The sequence below is a fragment of the Pan paniscus genome, chromosome 6, assembly GCF_029289425.2.
Source record: "Pan paniscus chromosome 6, NHGRI_mPanPan1-v2.0_pri, whole genome shotgun sequence".
Taxonomy (NCBI): domain Eukaryota; kingdom Metazoa; phylum Chordata; class Mammalia; order Primates; family Hominidae; genus Pan; species Pan paniscus.
Genome location: NC_073255.2, coordinates 42,884,126 through 42,903,032, shown reverse-complemented (window position 1 = coordinate 42,903,032; position 18,907 = coordinate 42,884,126).

Sequence of the window (18,907 nt, the reverse complement as noted above, 5' to 3'; positions counted from 1 at the left end):
TAGGAAGAGAGGAAGTCAAACTATCTCTGTTTGCAGTCAACATGATTCTATATCTAGAAAACCCCATAGTCTCAGTCTAAAAGCTCCTTCATCTGATAAACTTCAGCAAAGTTTCAGCATACAAAATCAATGTACAAAAATCACTAACGTTCCTATACACCAACAACAGCCAAGCTGAGAGCCAAATCAGAAATTAGATCCCATTCACAATTGCCACAAAAGAATAAAATACCTAGAAATACAGCTAATCAGGAAGGTGAAAGGTTTCTACATTGAGAATCACAAAACACTGCTCAAAGAAATCAGAGATAACACAAACAAATAGAAAAACACCCCATGTTCATGGATAGAAAGAATCAACATCGTTAAAATGGCCATAAGGCTCCAAGCAATTTACAGATTCAATTATATTCCTATCATACTACCAATGACATTCTTCACAGAACCAGAAAAAAAAATTAACAAATTCATATGAAACCAAGAAAGAGCCCAAATAGCCAAGGGAATCCTAAACAAAAAGAGCAAAGCTGAAGGCATCATATTACCCACTTCAAGCTACATTACAGGGCTATAGCAACCAAAATAACATGGTACTGGTACAAAAATAGGCACATAGACCAATGAAACAGAATACAGAGCCAGAAATAAGGCTGTACACCTATGACCACCTGATCTTTGACAAAGCTGACAAAAACGAGCAATAGGGAAAAGACTCCCTGTTCAATAAATGGTGCTGAGATAACCAGCTAGCCATATGCAGAAGACTGAAGCTGGACCCCTGCCTTATACTATATACAAAAATCAACTTAAGATGGATTAAAGACTTAAATATAAAACTGAAAACTATAAAAACTCTGGAAGGCAATCTAAATAACACTATCCTAGACATAGGAATGAGCAAAGATTTGAAGACAAAGATAACAAAAGCAACTGCAACTAAAGCAAAAGTCGACAAACGGGACCTAATTAAACTTAAGAGCTTCTGCACAGCAACAGAAAGACACTGTCAACAGAGTAAACACACAAGATACAGAATGGGAGAAAATATTTGCAAATTCTGCATTTGACAAAGGTCTAATACCCAGCATTTATAAGGAACCTAAATTTACAAGAGAAAACCAAACAACCACATTAAAATGTGGGCAAAGGACGTGAATAGACACTTTTTTTTTTTTTTTTGAGATGGAGTTTTGCTCTTGTTGCCCAAGCTGGAGTGCAGTGGTGCAATCTTGGCTCACTGCAACCTCCGCCTCCCGAGCTCAAGCGATTCTCCTGCCTCAGCCTCCCGAGTAGCTGGGATTACAGGCGTGAGCCACTGCCCTGGCCAACAGACGCTTTTTGAAAGAAGACATACATGATGCCAATAAGCATATGAAAAAAGCTCAATATAACTGATCATTAGAGAAATGCATATCAAAACCACAGTGAGATACCATCTCACTCCAGTCAGAATGGTTATTGTTAAAAGTAAAAAAATAACAGATTAATAATTCAAAACTCAACAAATACAGGAATTGAAATAAAACATTGATGGATAAATTAAGTAGTAGATGAGAACAGATAAAGAAAATTGATACACTGAAATGATGGTCAATAGATATTGTGTCTGCAATTTTTTCACATTTCTCCATTTAGCTCTTTCTTCTGATACAATAATTAATTTATGCCTTCACCGCTCTCACCAAGTTTCTTAACCATGACAGCTCTGTGCTCATTCTTTAGTTCATAGAAAATGAGATGACTACATTAAATGCTCTTCACAATGAAGAAAAACACATTGAAAATTAAAATGTAAATAAAGCTGGAAAAAGATTTGTAATATTTATATTGAGCAATGGGCTATTTTTAATGTAAAGAAAATGGTTGGCTGGGCACGCTGGCTCATGCCTGTAATCCCAGCAATTTGAGAGGCCGAGGCGGGTGGATCACCTGAGGTCACTGGTTCGAGACCAGCCTGGCCAACATGGTGAAACCCTGTCTCTACCAAAAATACAAAAATTAGCTGGGTGTGGTGGCGCATGCCTGTAGTCCCAGCTACTCGGGGGGCTGAGGCAGGAGAATTGCTTGAACCTGGGAGGCAGATGTTGCAGTGAGCCAAGATCATGCCATTGTACTCTAGCCTGGGCAACACAGCAAGACTCCATCTCAAGAAAAAAAAAAGGAAATGGTTAGAGATAAATAAGAAAAAAAATAACGATTCTAATTTTAAAAATAGAAAAAGAACATGATGATCCATATGACTGGCTAAGGGTTGGATGAGACCCTTTTTCATCAGTTGATCTATCCAGCTCTGAGCATGGAAGGGTCTTGCTTGGCAAGTACAAAGGGAAATTGTTTTTCTCTGCAGCTGGCAGAAATGAAAATTGTCTTCCAAACAAGTTGTACCAATTTATATACATATTATAAGAATTTTAAATTTAATTCCACTTTTAGGAACCCATCCAAAAAGTTTGGAACTGATTTTGGCTCCTAATTTTATAGGAGAAAGTCAAGATAGAATACAAAGCTGAAGCTTGAAGTTTGAGTAACAAGTATTTCTAGAGTTGAGGATAAATGAAATAAGCCAGTCAAGACAGAAAAGAGATGTTCAGGCAGGTAGATGGAAACTAGAAAGTGCAGTGTCGAGGAAATCAGAGAGAAAAGTGAAATTTCAACAGGAAGTCAACCGTTAGTATCAACTTTTATAGAGAATCAGATAACGTGATTTTCAAGCGGATGAAATTGGCTGACCCTTTTAGAACCTGATATTGGAATACTGTCTAAAACTTGTTTAACACTTAATATCATTTTTGGAAATTGTAAAATGCGCCTGGTGCTCACCAATGGTTTAAACCTTGATGAGGAATACATACACACATTTGCTTTTGTCTTTTAAAAATCTCATTTTCAAATCAAACCAAATGCAAGATGGATCTAAAATCTGAATCTCAGGCTCTTAGACAAGGCAATACTGCTTTGTTATTTTGCTTAGATAGCCCATCAAAATACAAACCATTCAAGAAGTCAGCTGCTGCTATAAAGGTCATCTGGAAAGCCCAGGGAAGGACCATGTGCTGCTGCTGGGAAAGGAAAATTGTCCTCTGGGCTCGTGAGCTGGTGTGTTTGTCTGCTGAGTGGCTTCAGTGGTTTTATCTGTTGCTGAAAGAGCCAGAGAAAGGGATAAAACAGGACTGTAATCTACACCACAATGAGCTGGAGGAGAACAGGAGCCAAGTGAGTGTTTTGTTTGTGTGCTGCCCCCTCTGGCACATTGAATTGGTGCAGGAATTGTATGAGTTTTTAATCATCATTCAGATATGAGTGATCCAGGCTTGGCATTCATTGGGTTTTTATACAGCTTGCTAATAACCCCAAAGTGCTAGCATCTGAAACTCCCAAATTACAATTTTCAAAGCATAGTGATATCATAGCATGAAGGGTAAGTGCCTCCCACAAACTTATATCACATATACATTCATGGAATAGTCTCAGAGAAAATACTAGATAGAACTGATTTTTGCTTTCAGTTAGACGATCTCTCTGCAGATTGTCAGCACCCACAGATTTTGATACATGTGGGGGTCCTGGAACCAATACCCTACAGATACCAATGGATGACTGTACTGATTCCATTTCAAATCATGAAAATAGGCTGGAGATCTGTCATGGTTTCGATCTTTGAAATTCAGATGGGCTCTGAGGTTCAAACACTGGGCATTGAAAATTCTCTCCTCTTTTTTTTAAGTCTTTTTCTCTTGTTGCTGAAAATCTCAGGGATTAATCTAAATAATAAATTATAAGGGTACTCCATTAAAAATATCAAACTGATTAGCAAAGATGACAAAAAGAACAAAACTCAATCTTTATGGAAATATGAGGAAGTAGATGTCTTTTCTTCAGTAAGTGAGAAAACTGTCCCATATCTTCAGGAGGAAAACAGTGCAATAGGAACCAAATCTGTAATTCTTTATTGAGTCAACATTGATGTTGGTAGGAATTTATCCTAAGGATCTAATAAGTCAAGTGTCTAAACAGCTAAGTGTAAGATGTACTATAAACTTTAAAACAACCTACATGTTTAACAGTGATGGTATTGTATTCCATTCTTTAGGTGTTGTTGATTTTATGTCCTTTAAAAGGTTGTGGGAGCATATTTGACACAGAAACATGTTGTGTTCTTTTTCTTACTGACAGTTGAATATTAAAAACATTTAAGCCCTCAGAAAAACTGAATGAATTGCACAGAAAACACCCATGTAATTACACCTAGATTCTTTAATTAAACTCTCACTATACTTGCTTTATCACAGATCTGTCCATCTATCTTTGTCCATCCATCAATCCATCTTTTGGGTAATGCATTTCAAAATAACCTGCAGATATCAGTTTACTTCCATCTAAATAGTTTGCATATGATTAACTGATATCAATTTTTTTATACTTTTCTAGGTAAAATTCACATAAATGAAATACACAAAACCTAAGTGTATCATTAAATGAATTTTGACAAATGCATACACCTGTGTAATGCAAATCCCTGTCAAGATATAGAATGTTACAATCACCTAGAAAGTTTCATTGCCTATTTCTCAGTTTCTGCCTTGTCCTGCCACAGCAGACATTCTTCCAGTTTTTCCATCATCGACAAGCTTTACCTGCGCTAGAATTGCATATGAGTGGACTCATACAATGTGTACTCGACATGTAAAGCTTTTTTCACTCAGCATTATTTTTTGAGATTCGTCCATATTGTTTGTGTATAGGTGGCTCATTCCTTTGTACTGCTGAATCCTACTCCAGTGTATAAATGCACCGCAGTTTATCCAGTCTCCTGCTGAGGGACACCTGGGCTGGGAAAGGTGTAATGTGCAACGTGTAATGTTTTCTTAAATCATCAACATCACAACAGGGAATCTCCTGGGTGGTAGATTTTGGAGACCAACTTTTCTGCTTACATGCTTTCTAGGTCTTCTACAATTAACCTTCAATAATTAACAAATAATTTACCGTTTTGAATTACTAGACTGCATGTGGTATACTGTAAGGAGCTGATAACAGTCAACATTGAGCTATAAGCCGAGTCTCCTTCCCTGAAATCACTGGGAAGAACAAAAATGTAATGCTTGGCTGGAAGAGCCACCACAGATGACCGTCTCCCCACAGAAGCCTGTAAAGTCACCAAAGTGCTATCTGTGGAAAAACATCTTGTGAAAAACTCTTTTCTAAACAAAGACTCAGACTGGAGCCCTGTGCCTGGATTAGAAAGCCACCTCGTAAAATCTCCCAAAGCTATTTTTTCTCTTTCTTACAAAGATGGTGAATTGACTTTTTCTTGTTTCCTAGGGAGAACAGGATGAAAAAAGAAATAAAGTATTTTACTAAAGGTGATTGAGAATAAATAATGAAGAGGGGAAGCGGGAAATCTAAGCTTGTATGAAAGGGCAAAAAAATTAATGCCAACTAAATGCATTACCTCATCTCATTAAAGCCATGTGAGAAGCAGAGGGTAACTTTTAGTTTCACTGACAAAGTGGGAGTAGTCAAGTGATATGACTTGGCAAAAATCATGAAAAGTGGTAGCTTATTACTTGTGAACCATAAGTCTTGTGCCTTTATTCATAAAGCAAAATTCTTGTGCCTTTATTTGTAAACCAAAACTCTCCCTGATTTATCTGAAGACCCTCAACTGTGTAATTAAATTTACATTTTTAAAAAGTTGTATCTTAATTTGAGGCATTGTGACTTTTGTTGGTCATTGAATCCAAAAGGAAAAACAGGGGTCATTTGCAATGAACAACTACCTTGCTGGTCTTCAGGTGGATTCCCAGAAGCTCAAGCCTTCCTGAGGGACCCACATAGGAGAGTTTCCAGTTGTTGGAAAATGGGATTGGAGGCTGAGGAGCCAGTCCTGATTTTTCGCCCTGACTGTTCTTACTCAGAATGGGAATGATTCAAGAGCACAGGATTACTGATGGGGAAGGAACAGAACCTAGACTTTCTCACTTTTGATTTGAAAGTCAAGCCATTGGATGAAGCTTAGTTAGGACCACAGTGAGGACCCTCGGACACTGTGGTTCCATGGTGCCCCAGGCCTCCTTCTGCACTTATCCCTTTTTACACAAAATGAGCCAGAATGAGGCCTTTGGTCAATCTGCTGTGTGAGGGCCTCAGAGAGCAGGCCTGAGCCACAGGAAGACCAAGGGATCCTGCAGTTGTCTGGGTTACTCTTCCAAGAAGGCCTGAGAGAAGGATCACTTGGCAGAATAGTAAGCAGAGCCCTGGATGTGGAATCAGAAGATGGCTTTCAACCCTAGCCCTACCCAAGGGGTTAGGGCTTACCTCTTGAAGGCTCAGTTTTCCAATATAGGTTGACAGTATACCAAAGAAAATACTTTACTATGTTAAAGCACTTGCTACAGATCCCAGTTTTAATATCCTCAGTTAGAACAATTTACTCAGATTTTTCTTAAGCACTCATTTACTTAACACTTTGTGTTAGGCATTGATGATTGTATAAAGACAAATAATTTAATGATTGAAAACTTAGACTTTAGAGTCTGACTATCTCAGTCTGACTTCCAGCTCCACTTCTGGTAAGTGGAGAGAGATTGGAAAGTTATTCAACCTGTCTCTGCTTAGTTTTCTCATCTGTTAAATAAGAATGACTAGAGTAACTTTCTCAGGGTTATCATGAGTATTACATGAGTTAATATTTGTAAACAACTTACAACAGCTCCTGACCAGTGAAAGTGCCATCTATTTTGCTATTATTAATGTTGTTAGCCATGATACCTACTTTGAAGAGGGGAATGATTATAGAGATGAGAATAACAATATATTCAGCTGTTATTCTGATGAAGTTATTGGTACAAAGGATACAGCAGTCAACCTGTGTATGAGCCAGAAAGTTAATAATAACTTACTTGAAATCAGAAGTAATCTATCAACCAAGAATTGCTATGGATCACCACCCCCTTCCCCACCAAAAAAAAAAATATATATATATAAAGAAGCTACTAATCTGTCCAGGCATTTCAGGTCTGGGCTGATGCAGTGTCCTGTTATGGAATAGGATCCACCAGGGCCCCAGAGCTCCTAAGTGGATCCCTTCAACTCCATCTACTACCATAAGTAGCATGGGTGAAGTGGGGAGCAATCCCAGGGAGAGAGCTGTGGGCCCCTTGTGGTGGTCCCCTTGGGGGTCAACTACTCAGTCCAGGCCAGCCGTCTGTATAATCCTCTCTCTTTTCAGAAGCACAGCAATCTATGCTGGCCTTTCCTATTGGACCTCCCCTTTCTTTTCCCAGATTCATTTCTCCAGAAAGAGAGATTAGGAAGAATAAAAAAATTGCACAACTCTTTCCTTTTCTGCCTTTGCTAAAATTATCCTGATGCGCTGGCCACAAAATACCAGTAACTCAAGAAGAGGAGTCAGCCAGGAGTGTGTTGGGATAGAAGATAAACACGAGGACCAGTTGGAGAAGGCAGGGCAAAATCAAGAAGGCAAGCCAGAGTCAGAGACCAGCTGTCAGCACCGCACTAACAGCTTGCAAGGGTATGGACACCTGAAAGTTAAGCCAAAAAAGGGAACAAGCAGAGATAATTATTTCTAGGGTAATTTTTTTAAAAAAATAGTCATATTTTTAAAAAAATGTAATCAGCCTGCATTCATAGTTATCCTATGGGATTTCTTAAAGATACAATTTGCTAGGTTTGACACAGTGTGTGTGTGTGTGTGTGTGTGTGTATATAACTCAGTAATAAAAAATATACATTTTATATATCTATAAATATATATTTACATAAATAAATACATTTTACTATTTAATTTTATGAAGAAAGTTATAGACTCCAAAAAAATCATTAAAAATGTACAGTACTTGTCTTTCAAGGGAGAAGAAATTCTCAGTTTTTTCTCCCTAAATGCAGTTAACCATTATGAACAGACAGTCCATAGAGAGAAGCCCATAGAAGCACCATGAGGTTGAGTCAAGCAGCAGGGTGAAGTGGTGGGGGGTCTGGAGGCAGGATGACAGACCTCATGTGGCATCAGGATTGAGTGCCGTCCCTCTCTTGACCCAGGTGGATACCGAGAGCCCATTCTCGCTAGTCCTCACTTGCAGGTGCAGAAGCTTTCCTTTCCAAACTCCATTGCATTTCTCGATGTCAACGCCCCAATGTCTTTTTAAGAAACCTTTATGGATGTCTTGGGCCATTGAAGAGAGGGAAGTTCTGATTGAGGACACCTGGGATAGGACTGTCTTGGTTCACAGACAGTTCTTCCTGCTGAATGATCAACAAGTGATAGGTGGGTGTTTATCTTTGTATGATAGCCAGGAGAGTGATCGAAGTCCTCCTCAAGAGATGTGTACAGAGCTGTCTTAAAGGTAGTGGACCCTGCAATTATTGGCTCAGCTTGGAATGGATTGCCATGTCTCTGGCAGAGGTTGGGCCATCTTCCAACTCCTTTGCATCTGGTCCCTTCAGGTGTGGTCCCCTTGCATGGGGGTCCACTGACTTCCTCCCGGGTCATGCGCCCTCCACATCGCAGGCCTAGCTTCCCTTATGGGGAGATGGTGGTCAGGTTTTTCACTGAATCTCCTTGTAGGATAATATTAATGTCATAAACTCTATCCTCGATTCCATCAGGACCTAGTATTTTTTACTCTTAAAGTCTGTGTTGGCAATGTTCTTTTAAGAACTTGTTAATTTCTTTGCCGTTTGTCGGGCTGGCTGGCTGGCTGACACCTGTGCTGGATCTTCATTTCTGTCTCCAGCTTCTTGCTCACATTCCCCCCATAGAATCCCACATATATCAGAATATGGACTGTCTTTGGCCGTTTTTACACAACTTACCCTGCATGTTGAGACCTAGTGACCCTCAAGCAAGAACCTGAGAAAAATAACCTTCCATTCCAAGTTCAGGCACAGCCTCCACAGTAGATAACTCCTGGGGACAGACAACTATGTTACATTCAATCAAATATTCTATGTTTGAAATACAACTTCTTCAGAATTGGAAGAAAACACTTTCAAATATTGAATTTCCTTCCATCAGGTTAGCATCATCTACTTTAGCCCTGGGCCTAGGGCTTCATCCTAACATACCCAAGCATTCTGGCCTCTACCTCGATGATACTAAAGTCACATCTTTTGCTTTTCATTATTTCTGACCCAAATTAAAGGAATTAAGACAGTTTCTCTTGCCTTCAGATTCCCAAGAACCACTGCCATGGCCCTCCAAGATTTCAATGGATTCAATATTTTAGGGTTTAGAGAATTTAAGAAGTGGAGGGTGAGATGCAAGAGAGAACAAAGAGAAAACAAAGACTTTATCCTTGCTCCCAAGCCATAGCCTCTCTCTTTCCCCTCATTCTCCTATTTATCAGCCTGATTTTCCTCAATAATTCTCTTCATTTGGATGATTAGGAGTTTTACCAGTTCCTTCTTTATGACTGTGTAGAAAGCAAGTTCTAGTTAACATAAGGAGGAGGCCTGGCCCCTGCTCAGGCCTCAAGAGACCAAACCAGGACTTCTTCAGTTCCTCAGATTTTGGGGCGTATGGGAGCTCTTCAAAGCCCAGCTTCATTATGTCATCTTTCACATTTGGAGAATATTTTTGAAGGAGTTGATCCCCTTAGGTGATTCTGGTGGAGGCTGCTGTGTGGGGAGACTTCTCCCCAGCTCCTTGCTCTAACTGCCCTGGGTGTGGCTGGAGGTCTCAGGAAGGCCTCGAGTCAGGAAGAGTCCTGAAGCCCAAATTTTATTTTGTCCACTCCAAGGGCCATTTTGAAGTAGAGTGGTCATGTTCTGCTAAATCATTTGGGAAACATTTTCTGAAATTTTAGCTTGGGATTAAATGGTAGGAGGAGACCCCGATCTCTGGTGAGTTGAATGGAAATACACTTTTCCAAGACAAGTGGGAAAACTTCTTCAGCACATAACTGAGGACTGAAATATATGTCCTAAATCTCTTCCACAGACTAACGGATTCTCCTCTGGCTAAAAGACCCCAAAATGCTAAATTCCTGGCCATGGCAGGACAAAGGCTGGCCATCTCCCATTTGCCTCCACCTCCCTTCTTGATAAATGACTGCCGGCTGCAGACTGGTTTCACCTGGTCTCCAGAGGATGCACAGTTCCTGGACTTGTTCCCTACATTTCACCTTTTACCATGTAGGACCTATTTATAATGCATTAAAATGTTAAATCTCTATCCCAAAGCGAACATGGGTCATTCGTCGCCATATGTCTCATACACATAATATGCATATGTTTGGTGCTTTTCATGAATATTCATAACATGTTCCTATATCCTATTGAATATGTATGTTCTGCCTCCCCACTTAGCATAAATACCTACTTCTTCTTTCTCTGATTTGAATCATGGCTTTACATTCAAGGTTGGAGGCTCGCTTTCCACCTACAGGACATACCCCCCTTAGAAATAAAGTTCTCCTTTGCATTTGCTGGCATTGTGACTCTTTTTTAGTTACATACATACCTCATTTCACTGTTGACCCAATCTGAGCATGGCATAACACATCCTATTTTTAGACCTGTGATGCTAATTTAAGACACTGATTTTACGTTCATTTATTCAGTTAACAGAAGAGCCTAAATTCAAGTGAGGGCACTGCTTTCAGTGCAATAAGACAGTCCTTGCAGTCCCCTTCTAAAACAACTAATTTGAATGCATTGCCTAAGCAAACCTTTTGAAGTTTCATATGGTGTAAATTAGGAAAGCAGTGGAACATAACATCATAAAAGCATTCCGAGAACTTGAGAATGAAAAATAATCTTATAAAGAAAGAAACAGAGTCCTAAAATGAGAACGTGAGACTAAAGTCATAGATGCACCAACTTCATAGCTGTCAAAACTCGAGAACCCATTCTGATTTTTATTTTTTCCTCTTTAAGTGATGAAATATTTCAAACACATAGAAAAGAGTAGAGAAGAACATATTGAACATTCTTCACATAAAGTGTTGCCCTATTTTAGCACAAAATCTTTCAACCTGAATTTTAGAGCCCTGTATACCCCTCACTGTCTCTATTTTTCTTTCTTCCTCCTCAGAGTTAACATCCTTCTCAGTTTACTGCTCATCATTTCCTGACATGTTTTTGTTTGTTTGTTTTTTCTGTTTTGAGACGGAATCTCGCTGTGTCACCAGGGTGGAGTGCAGGGCGGGATCTCGGCTCACTGCAACCTCCGCCTCCCAGGTTCAAGTGATTTTCCTGCCTCAGCCTCCTAAGTACCTAGGACTCCAGGCGCCAGCCACCATGCCCAGCTAATTTTTGTATTTTTAGTAGAGATGGGGTTTCACCATCTTGGCTAAGATGGGCTCGATCTCTTGACCTCGACATTTTAAATATAAATGGAGGAGCCCATGAAGAAGCCAGAAGAAACAGAAGAACAGAAGAAAGATTAAGGAACGTGATGTTGTCACAGCGCATCACTGAAGAGTTGAAGTGGTTAACACTGTCAACAGGAACAGGCGCTGTTTTAGGAAGTATTATGAGAATGCTCGGTTTTCATGTAGGAAGGAATGAGGGGAATCGAAGAATTTATTCTACCACAAGGAAGAAAAGCATTCAATCTTTTTCTCTGCCCACAGCCCCTAAAGCACACAATTAAGTTCTTTCGTTTAGAGAAATTTATGTGACAGTGCCCAGAATAAAAGAATTTCAGACTTTATAAATAAACTACACATGAATAGTCTCTGTGAAATAGTTCAGAGTACAGTTTCTTCTTATCTGTTAATATTTCCACCTATAAGAATATCACTTCAAAAAACATTGCTTATCAAAAATAAACCCTGTACAAATCCTTACCCAGTATGTTTTGTTGCCTTCTCCAAAAGAAACTTGAGAGTTGAGGTTTGGAGCCAGTTGGAATTCCATCATCAGCACTTCACTGGGCAACATTGGACATGTTATTTAACCACTATGAGCTTCAGCTTCCTCTCTCTTAAGTGGAAATAATAGGTTTGTTTTGAGGATAAGTCAGTTAATACATGTGGTAAGTGCTTAACAAGTTGCAGTAATGCTAAGCTCTCATAGATATTTTAAAATGTCATTGCTTTTCCTTTTGGTACCTCTTCTTCTCAACATCTGTATCCAACTCTTCTATGTTTGCAACCTATGGCTTTTGTTTACATGTACTTATTTGTAATTGCTATTCATATAAACAGTGTGATGTCTGCTTGAAATAGTTGGGCTCCTGCCCTCCTCAGAACTTTTTTTTTTACTCCCAACACTTGTATGGCATCTCACTCTTAGTATGTGACACAATAATAGACTGAAGAACAAAATCATGATAATCTTGGCAGAAGAAGAAAATGTGTATGATGAAATTCAACATTCATGATTTAAGAAAAACACATACTCTTAGCAAACTAGGTTAAAACAGACCCTTGATAATCTGAAAAAGAATATCTACAAAAAACCAAAAACAACAGAACTTCAGCAAATGTCATACTTAGTGATAAAAATAGAATTATTCCCTTTGAAACTGGGAACAAGGCACAGATATTATCTTTTCTATGCAGCATTTTGCTCAAGTTCATAGTTAAATAGTCAATATAATAAGGCAACAAAAAGACATGAATGGTACAAAGTTCAGAGATAAAGAAGCAAAGGTAAACTTCTGATATATGCAGTCAATATGATTATATGTAAAAATTAAAGTAATTCACAGATAAATCATAAGAATTAGAAAGAGTATACAGCAAGATTGCTGTATACAAAAATATTTAAAGATCAGTTCATTTCTCTATATTGAAAACTGTCAGAAAATAAAATTTAACAAATGCTTTTATAATAACATCACAACGTCATATACCTAGGAATAAATCTTAACTGAAGTTGTGTTAGGCCTCTATACAGAAAGCCACAAACATTAAGAGAAATTAAAGAAAACTTAAACCTACATTGTGTGTTATAAAATATGAATGGATTATAACACTCCATCTTATATCAATTATCCTCAAAATGATGTGATTAAAACTCTTATAGGCTTAAATCTTTTGTATTTTGGCAAGCTGATTCTAAAGTGTGTAAGGAAATTCAGACGAATTAAGATAGCCAAGACCATCTTAAAGAAGAAATGCAAGATGAAAAGACTTATTTATCAGACACCAAAACTTATCATAAAGCTACAGCAATTAAAATAGTGTGGTATTGTCACATGAATAGGCAAATATATCAATGTATATTAGAAACAGGCCAGAGAAACCAGAAATCATCTGCTGCCTATGAGAACAGCTGACACTGCAAAATACAGCTTCTCAGATCTGGCTGGACTCCACCTTGCACTGGAGTATTCTGATTGATTAGGGGTTCTGGGGACCAGGAGCAGCTGTGTTGGGATATGCTACACCTACTTCTGCTCAGTTTGGCTGCCTTGCTCCCATTACATTTCAGTGTCTTTGTCTAGAAAATTGATCTATAAGCCCATCTGAAATTACTTCATAAATGTTATTGGTGTAATGACCTCATCACTTTGTCTACAACTGGGGATGAATTCCAAGATTCTCTAGGAGAGAAGGGGAACCAGAGGATGTCAGGTTTAGATACAATAGTGCACGACAGGAGGCTGCTGGTTGTTTGGGGTCAATTTTTGTGAGCAAGTCATATCAGTTGAATTTGTCTACTAAACCCCTAAATTCGACTGGTAGGGCTTTGGGGATAAATAAAGAAGGACAATTGCTACAAGGAATAGATAGATACCCCTAGCTCCCAATATTGGTAGCGAAATGCTATGAGCATAAATCACCCAAGCTTGAAAGGATGATTACAATCTCCAAAGGAAGTTGAAACAGCAAAGGGAGGAAAGACTGGAGTTCAAGTTTCACAAGCAGAAGTCCCATCTCCGGGAGCCTGAGATGATAACATTAGGGAGGAAGGAAGATCTGAGTCTCTCTCAAGTACTTGGTGAACTGGCATTTGTGACTTTTCAATTAGAGAGTAATAAATGCTAGAATTGTGGATGCAGGAAGATGTGAGTGGAGCTTTCATTCCCCCTAACCCAACTCTCTATCTAGAAGGGGCTAGACATTCAGAGGCTGACTACAAGACAAAATGGAGGTTTTAATGCCTGTGTTACTTCTTTTAGTTCAATAACCTTGTTTATACATGGAAGTTAATCTTTTTATTCTTCCCAACAACTCTTCTGCCTTTTGAAAAAGAGCTGGATGAAGCTCTCAACTAGTTTCTATAAAAGCATTTTGAGCTGTATGACATTTAAAAAATTTGTGTTCAGACGATAAAGTCTCAAATAGTTTCCTATTTGGAAAAGATACTCACAAAGTGGAACATTAAGGAATTTAATGAAGACATGGATCATTTATTAGTAAAGTACAAATATTTTTGATAATAATTTTTAAAAGGGAAACATTTTATTGCTGGATAAGGACAGAGGAAAAGCAATAGAGAGAAATATGCCAAAAATAGATTTTAAAAAGTTTTTCATTAAATGAAAAGTATGAGAATGGTTCCCGGTATAGCTGAATCCACATACTCTCATAACATGACCAGAAAATGATCTGTATTCATCTCTCATCTCTGAATTTCTTTTCACTATTTTCATTCTCTGAAAGACCCTTACTGCCTGGTGATAAAAATGAACCTGAACAACTTAAGTCTTCATTCTCCCAACTTCGCAACTCCAGTGAAAAGAGTGCATTCCTGAGTCATGTAGATAAAAAAAATGTGAAGGAGGATTTTCCCAAAGTGATGCTATGCTGATAAACATATTTTTTCTACTGCAAAATAGTTATTCACTAAATGCAGCTGCTATAAACATCTCTCTTAGAAAGTATTTGCTGTGCTTGTAAACTTCATCAGTCTTGCCAGTATACCTTCTTTACTCTTGGAAGATACTTGGGTTGTCTTCACTCCTGACATTTGCCTCCTTTTTAGATCTTCACAATTTCAGGTGGGTAGAGGTCACTGAAACCCGTGGTGTATCATGTTTTTTCCAGGGATTTTTTTGTGGTTTAAAACCAGTGCCATGTTTCCAGTTGCTCTTTCCCTATTTAATAAAATATTTAATTTATGGAATTTTAAAGATGTGGCCCATAATTATTTGGCCCATAGTTTTGGCCAAGTCTGTCCTCAAAAGTATGTTTGGTGAGTTACTTTAATTCCAAAAGTAAACTTCCCCACCACTAAGTCATTCAACAGCCATTTACTGAGTGCTTGCTAATTACTATAACTATTTAGGCACAGAGTCTATTCATTAACAAATTAGGATCTCTGTCCACAAGATCCCAGAGTAATGAATCTATTTCCCCGACTTCAGATCTATTCCTTCCTTCCCTAATGAAACCTTAGACTTACCTCTAAGAAATTCAAACTTTGTCCCCAAAAGTTTGATATTTCATGTTAAAAAGTTATATTTTAAGGCAAGTATCAATAAGTGGGGTCTGATATAAATGACACCATTCATAGCAAACAGAAACAAGACACTTGCCAGCTTTGAATCGTGTTTTGGTAAATTGTACATGCACCCAAACTCTCATCCCCATGTAATATTTCTGCAACTTAATTAACATAGTAAGTATTAGAAACTCCTTAAAGCTAGCTTACATATGAGAAACTCTAACTGAAGTGGTCTTACCAGGCTCTGTGGTAATTCTATATTCTTCAAACAAGCTATAACAAAAGATATACATAGATAGATAGATAGATAGATAGACAGATAGATGTTTTTTTTCTTCTGCTATCCTTGGTTTTCAGGAAGACACAAAAGGCAACCTAATGAATTGGAGACAATTGGTGGTAGTTTATAATAATTTAGTCCAAAGGTAAGTTGGAGTTTGTAGAAAATAGCATGGAATTCTCTCCCTTTGTTCCTGCCTAGGCTCTTGGTGGCTGCCAATGTTCTCAGTTCTCTTCAGGTCAAGAAAACCTGCAGACAACTAGAAGAATGCAAGTCACAGCATCTAAAACATACAGTTGTTACAGTAAATACAAACACAGTCAAAGACTACTGCAAATTGGCATTTTTGAAAATAGACACATCCACGTGCCATGCTCGGCAGGGGGCATATGGGCAACAATCCAGGCTGGCCACTAAGTGAAAAACCAGCTCTCTTTGGTCTTGTTTCAGGGATCAAATTTCCTTTGCGGACTCTGGGTAAGCTTTGAGGACTCTGGGTAAGTCTTGCCTGCCTGGCTGACCTGGAAATCTATACCATGCATCAAAGGAACTGGTAGGTGATGAGATAGGGTTCAGATTTTTCGTCTTCTAGATAGGATCTCTCCACTTCATTCCAGAAAAAAGTCAAAGAACTCACCCTCTGCAAAACTGACAGAAGGTTTTCCAAGGGAATACAAAATCCAAGTTCAGCTTAGATTCAGAAAGTCACTGCACCAAAGAGTCCATGAACCTCTCTCCCTGCAGAATCGAGGGAAGCAGTTCTGGGCCAACCACGGTCACATTTCCTAAGCAAAATGGCCTGCCTTCCTTTCACCTTCTTGTGTTTGCAGCTCTGAGTTCAAGAGCAAGCTGATGACACCAGTCTAGAGGCATAGAGGGCTGTTCCTATTCATTGTTGGCATCTAAGACAGTAGATATCAGAATGGAAAACTATTAAATTCAGAGATTTCACCCAAATGTCTGTTATACGCAAAGCACTTTTAATGACAAAATGCTGGGGAGGATTTGATGAATGAAACCAACCAACTCACTAATGCATTTTTAAATCCCTCTTTCATTCATATTCATTTGTACAGTGAATACACTTGATAAATTCAAGCAGAGGCACCCTGAGATTTCTTAGAATAATTCATAAACAAGTGGTTTTGCTATTACATCACTATTCCTGATGACCCCCAGTCTAAGCCTTTCTTTGTAGATTGTACCCCATTATTATTTATTCTTTCTATTATGTGACTTGCCTTTTCAGCCTTTTCCTCCAAATAAAACAAACTTTAGCTTATGGCTTTGGCATCTATTTAAACACAAGGTCTCCTTCAGGTATTAATCAATATGATTACTCTTTTCTGCTAAGATGTGAACTTTAGTATCCTATCAGCTGGGTATAGAAAAGAATAATCAAAGGCAGGGCCCAAAATAACCCCAACCAAGTTCACCAATTTGCAGACTGCCAACTAAATCTGTACTGAAAATATTTTGTTTGGCTGGCCCAGTTATTTTTGTTTTGTTTTGTCTTGGTTTTGTAATTGAATTTGAATGACTTCTGGCAGAAGATACTTTCTCAAATTTCATAGGCCCACCACTCTCTATTGCCTTATACCCCATCCTGTTTCAAATATTTATGTAACCTTCATGAAACTTACAGGCATTTTGGTTTGTGATACCTGTTCTATACAGTAAGGAGTGGTAGCATGTATCCATATTTCATTCCCAATCGCATGAGTAAAGCTGTCACCTCTCACTTTAATAAGATTATTTTTTGTTTACATTTGTATGTTTTTGAGATGCTCATTATCAGATTTAAAAATCTTTCTATTTCTAATGTACTATGTATGAGTCACTATGAATGTGTGTTGAATTTTACCATACTTTTCCTGCATACATTGAGAAGACGATATAATTTTTTTCTTGTTAATTGCAAAATTACACTGCTTGATTGTCAAATGTTAAATCAACATCATATGCTCAGAATAAGTCCTTCTTGCACATGATATATTATCCTTTTTATATATAGCTGGATTGTGTTTGCAAGTGTTTTGTTTAGAATTTTTACCTAAGTTGAAGAAAGAGCCTTGTCTTTAATTTTCCTTTTTAGAAAAGAGAATGTCTTTGTTGGGTTGTAGGAATCAAGAAAATGTTTATCTCTTAAGTAAGTTAGAAGGCGTTTCCTCTTTTTTATTTTCTGGAAGACCTTGAGTAAAATTGATGTTATTTCTCAGTGTGTGAAGGGTTTAAATTTCAAATTCAATTTCTTTAATAGATATAGAGATATTTATAACTTCTTTTACTTCATATGACAATAGCAATTGTTTTTCTGGAAATTTGACCGTTTTGAAAAATAAATTTTAAAATTGGTATAGTGTTCTAAATAATATCCTCTCATTATCTTCTTGATGAATGCATGATTAGTAATGTTTTTCCTTTCTAATATTGGTAATTTAGAGTTTTTCTCCTTATTTTTCATCACTCTTGCTAGCAGTTTATTGATTTTATTTATCTTTTCTCAGAACCAACTTTTGGCTTTATCTTCTCTACTATATATTTTTTAATTTAATTAATTTTAATTCCTAATTACTCAGATACAACTGTGCCATAAGACATAATTAAGCATCCAGATGTTTGCAGTTACATGTAGAGTCATTATGAATGTGATAGTACAAATTCTGCCAACACAGGCATGTTGTGTAGGTAGCCCAAATATCCTGAGCAGCATTGCTATCAGTAACATAATTTTCTGTTATGGTGAACAGCTTGAGAAAGTTGTCAGAGTAAAAATGAAGTCACTAATACTAAGAAAACCCGACTGGGCGTGATGGCTCATGCCTGTAATCCAGCACTTTGGGAGGCTGAAGCAGGTGGGTCACCTAAGGTCAGGAGTTCGAGACCATCCTGGCCAACATGGAAAAACCCTGTCTCTACTAAAAATACAAAAATTAGTCAGGCATGGTGGCACGCGCCTATAGTCCCAGCTACTGGGGAGGCTGAGGCAGGAGAGTCACTTGAACCCAGGAGGCAGAGGTTGCAGTGGGCGGAGGTTGCAGTGAGTGGAGATCGTGCCACTGCACTTCAGCCTGGGTGACAGAGTGAGACTCTGTCTCAAAAAAAAAAGAAAACCCTGACAAATAGAGCCAGGGAAAGGCATGAACAGAGGCTTCTCACACTTGTGTGCCTGATAACAAAAAAGACGCTAGAAAAACCACAAAATTGAACAAAGGCCATTTGCAATCTTATACAAAAAAATACTTATGCAAGTACATCTGCACA